At 32.6% G+C, this 5,276-nt stretch overlaps 2 pseudogenes; both read left to right on the top strand.

Moving 5' to 3' along the window:
- The first annotated feature begins 1,223 nt into the window (after positions 1-1,223).
- On the top strand, positions 1,224-1,574 carry LOC149393265 (putative lipid-binding protein AIR1 pseudogene; annotated as a pseudogene).
- Positions 1,575-2,833: 1,259 nt separating this feature from the next.
- Positions 2,834-3,181, top strand: LOC149393264 (putative lipid-binding protein At4g00165 pseudogene; annotated as a pseudogene).
- The last annotated feature ends 2,095 nt before the right edge of the window (positions 3,182-5,276 follow it).

Raw genomic sequence — 5,276 nt, 5'->3', positions numbered from 1 at the left:
TTTTTTCTTTTTTTGGATTGTGTGATTATCTGGTCTATGGTCTCTACTTATGATCATCTTGTCTATGGTATCTACTCAAGTATTCCAGGATTGGCTTGAGTTTATTAAATAACAATGTCTAACATTCCAGGTAAGAAGATGAAATGAGACACGTGCAAACTTAAATTGTGATAAAAATCTAATGCTTTATTAATTTTGCAAGATACTCATTAACAAAAAAATTTGATATTCAAAAATTTAAAATATTACAGAAATTAACTTTGACACGTCAAATACAATGACTATAAATAAAACAAATTTGAAACGTTGGTTAAATAACAATATTAACATTTCATATGGTTTAATCTGTTACGTAATGGTTATATTTTTATTTTTGGTGCATATTATTAAATGAAAAATTCTCACAAATGGAGTGATAATTATTTTTAAATATAAATCAGAGGGCTAGTAACTTAAATTTGGTAGCCACTTGTTGACGAAATAAAATTTAGGAACTTCATATGGGCTTATCATATTCAATTATCTCACATTCTCATTTCGCTACCTCTTGTATCTTTGCACTCGAGGATTTTATCTCATTGCGTTATATATCTCCGATGTGTCTCTAAATTGAGATAGCTCATTGTGAGTTTCTTTCGCCCAATAGCTCCGACCTCGTCCTGATTTGGAGAAGTAGCACCAGTAAGTATAATCGAGATTAGTTAAGTAAGCAATGAAATGAGATTTTTACGATATGGTTGATGGAATATCTATTGTATCAAACGATTCACCCTATAATTATAAACTCTTGCTATTATTTGTATGCATTTTTGAACTTATTAATTAGAATGTTTGAAAATTCGTTTAGCTAAGTCAAGAACCCCCCGACAATATCGTTTTAATTCGTCGCATTTGAGTTTGGTACAAACGAGTCAAATATTAAAATCTATATTCCACCTTATAACAAATTATTTCAGCATTCGAAGGAATTTAATAAGTGGCATGAATTATGCTATTACCAATCATTGTTACCGACCAAGTTGTTTTTGCCAGCTTGTCCGTAAAACAATTATCATTATTATTATTAAAATTAACATAAAAGGATAATAATATCCTCTATAAATAGTTGGTCACACACAAAACCTAAAACAACCTCTTCCCCCTATAATCTTCCACTATAAAAATACAGTGGATGGACACAAAGCAAAGTAATCAAATTTATATTGAAATCAAAATATATAACAATGGCACGTTCAAAGGCTCAACTATCCATTGCCCTAATCCTGCTGGTCAACGTATTGTTGATGAGCACGGTGAGCGCTCGCAGCCACACGTGCGAGAGAGACGCAGTGAAGTTTGGTGCATGTACGGAGGTTCTCGTGGATTTGGTGGGTCTAGTGATTGGGAAGCGGCACAAGTCAGAAGGTTGCTGCGCTGCCTTGGAAGGCGTCGGGAGTGTCGAAGGCGCCAAGTGTCTCTGCAAGGCCCTCAAATCCAATGTGTTGGGCGCCGCCTTTCTCGACCGCGGCGTCGCACTCGCGATGCTCTTCAACCGCTGCGGAAAGGACGTTCCCTCCGGCTTCCATTGCGCATAATTTCAACTATTATAGATCGTTACTCTATTTTAATTTATTTTGTGGTTTCTTCTTCTGTTCTGCTTGGAAAACTCAATGAATAAAATTATCCGGAGATTCCGAAGAAACTAAATTCAAATTAGTCATCTGAATAGGGTGGTTCGAGTCACAAGTGATGATTTTTAACATTTTTTTGTACCCGAATAGATAGTTCGAATAATTTAGAATATTGTATTTTGATTTATTAAAAAAATTAATTTGAGAGAAAACTATATAAAATAGCTTAATAATTATCCTTGAACAGAATTATAGCCGAAACAATGAAATTACCCCTGCACAAAAAGTTGGAAACGCGATTGATTCAAATATTTTCAGAAGTGATTCGCGGAGAAATTTGCACCATATTTTAACTTTACTTTTATAAATGTCACTGATTATGTCTATTTATTTTAAAAAATACTCATATGCGACAAGTCGCGTCTGTTTCTAAGCATCGTAAAATATAGATGCGATCTATTGCATCTATACCAATAAAAATTGAGTGCACAACTCGCATCTATTCTAAAATTTCAAAATTATCAAAGGCGGTAATTTTTGTCCCTCTTATTTTTCGATTCAACAAGTAGACGAGATTAGTCGTGTCAATTTTCTAAATTTAGAAAACCCAAATTGAAATATGCAAGTCCAATAGTTCATAAAAATCAAACTCTCTCTCTCTCTCTCTGATGGGCCTCGATTTATGACGTTCGTGCTCGACAAACGCTGCTGCCACCACCTCTCTCTCTCTCTCTCTCTCTCTCTCTCTCTCTCTCTCTCTCTCTCTCTCTCTCTCTCTATATATATATATATATATATATTATTGTCTACGATCTGCCGTCTACCATATAACAAATTAAGCATGTACTTGTAAGTATATGACCTCTTGAGTTTGAAAACGAATTTTGTTATCCATGTAAAGAGCTACGGCAACATTGATTATTCTCGTATTTCAGTTTGGTATGAAAGGAAGGAAATAAAAACGGATGATTACTTTCAATATTCAAAAAAAAGTTTGGTATATGAATTATTTAATCACCAGTCATTATGACCTGCAATAACCCCAAGTTAATAACATTCTATATATAGTTTTGCATGAACATAAATCCTAAACAACTTTCCCAAATCTCACTCTACATAAAATCCGCTCATGCCATAATTCCCAACGCACAGCACAAGAAAATAGGAAAGTGAAAAAGCAAGACAAGTACTAAGACACATATATATCTATAATATCGGTCAAAATGGCAGGTTCCAAGGCTAAATTCTCTGTTGCCCTAATCCTCATTGTCAACGTAATGTTGGCGAGTTCGGTGAGCTCAACGTTCATGTGCGCAAGAGATACCCTTACGTTTGGTGGATGTGCCAACCTTCTTGGCGATTTGGCGAGCGTTGTGATCGGGACAACGTATAGGTCGGAGAGTTGTTGTCCTCTCCTTGGAGATCTTGCTGATCTCGAGGCCGCCAAGTGTCTCTGCACCGCACTCAGAGCCAAAGTGCTCGGAGTCAACTTGTTCGACAACAACATCTCACTCGGCTTGATCCTCAACCATTGTGGCAAGGGCATTCCTTCCGGTTTCCATTGCAATTGATTATAATTATTACTATTTTTTATCTTTCTATTTTGTTTTTTTTTATATAAATAATTTGTTGGCCATGTTTGTCGAACTCGGTGAATTATAAAATAAATTAATCGGATGTTTGAATCCGATAATTAAATTAGTATATGAATTCAATGTTCCAAATGATGTTCGGAGATTTATATGTAAATGGTTTTTAATGATCTTTTTATTGGAAAGATTAGTGTGAATGACTTTTGAATACAATATTTCTATTTTATTAATAAAATGTCTTATATTGATTAGATACTTGAACAATGTGCTCCTTATAAGTGTGTGACATTTCCCTATTCTTGAGCTAGCTTTACACTTTTAATATGAATTGCGTTTTTCTAATTATTACATTACTTTATAGCTTCTGTTAAGCATATTAATTGGTCTAATTTAAGACACCAAGCACCTTTTACACTAAGTTGATTATTATAGAATATCATATAATTGATTAGAGTTAATCTCCTATTTTGATATTGGTACGTACCGCTTCTATAACGATACAGAACCATTATAGAAACTTTCTACAAGTTGTATATTGCTGTAGAACCCCAAAGTTGCAGTAGTGTGATATTTCAGGTCTTCTACATAAGATGTCGATATCTTCTTTGAACCTGTTAAATAAAAATTTGGTACATTTATGGATGTACTATAGTGCTAAGACGAATATATACAAACTAAATTCTAGTGAAAGCAACGTGCTAAAATTTCTAAATCTAATTTAAGTATTAAATATAAAAAAAAAAAAAAAAGTTTCGATGGGAAATGTTTTTTTTTTTTTTTTTGAAAATCGATGGGAAATGTTGCCTGGCATATCATCTCACATATTTTAATATTGGGATTTACTTTATCTGAATTAAAAATATTTTCGGATCGATGAATCTATCATATTTTAACAAAAAAATTATTACATGCCACAAGGTATATCACCAAACGCTGTACTGGAGAGAATAAAGTGGACGATCCAATTAAAATTCGTAGACATAGTCAAAGCATATATATTGATATCCGGCCAATCTTAATATCTACGAAGAAAAATAATGAGATACAATTGGCATCATGCAGTTCGCTAAAAGTAAGAAAAGTTTCATCTTAAAAAAAAAAGTACTTTAGTTTGTGGAATTTATATGTTATCCTGAAAGCTGTATCTCAATACCTAATTATATATAATCTAAAACACTTTAATCCGCCACTTTAGTTGATGCTAAATCTTTAATATCCCTTTTACTATAGTTAATACACAATTATAAGTACATAAAAAAAATAAAAAATAAACAAAAAAAAAAACTACACATTATGAGATAATTCTCACTACTATACGATTTTATATTTCTCTTATAAAAATAAAATAAAAAAATCCTCGCTTCATCATAAAAAAAACAATAAAAAACTCGCACCATGTCCACCATATTATTATGGTGAGACCTTTGGTTATTAGTTTTATAGAAATGATACCAAGATTTCTATGACTATATGCGTACAAAAGATCTACAGATACATATAGTAAGAGCATCTTAATACAAGATAAAATATAAATTTAAATTGAATTACATCTGACCCTAATTATAAATCTCGTACTATATGCCTTATTTCGACATAAAGAAGAATAAAAGACATAACCGGTTGACCATCATGAATAAAAAAAAAAGTGATTAAATTTAAACTTGTAATGAGAAAAATAAGTAGAGCAAAAGTATTTTAGCATAGTGTCTCTTGGGAACTCAAAAGTATAAGATTTTCCAACACAAAAAGATTTACACATGTGATATGTCATTGGTGTCATTTGTTTTGTGGGGTGGCTTTCTCTCAGACACTTTGTTTGAAGCGATCTTTCTTTTCCAGTGGCCTTAAATCATACTTAACTACTCGGACAAAGAGGCTCTCAACTTGTTGTATGACTATTCCTTCAATCTCCTTGCATAGTTTGTCTTCACGTGCAAATTTAGATTGTACATGGAGCTCCCCTAACCATTTCTTTATTTGGGTATATATTATAATTAATTCATATAAAACGATATAACAAAAAAACAACCGGGCTTCTCTATGTGTTCGATGCATGTTGAGGCAATCACGACTT

This window comes from Urtica dioica, chromosome 6 (assembly GCF_054948205.1).
Source record: "Urtica dioica subsp. dioica isolate 48M chromosome 6, U.dioica_male_clone48M_v1_H2, whole genome shotgun sequence".
NCBI classification, from domain to species: domain Eukaryota; kingdom Viridiplantae; phylum Streptophyta; class Magnoliopsida; order Rosales; family Urticaceae; genus Urtica; species Urtica dioica.
This window is presented reverse-complemented; position numbering and strand designations above follow the sequence as displayed.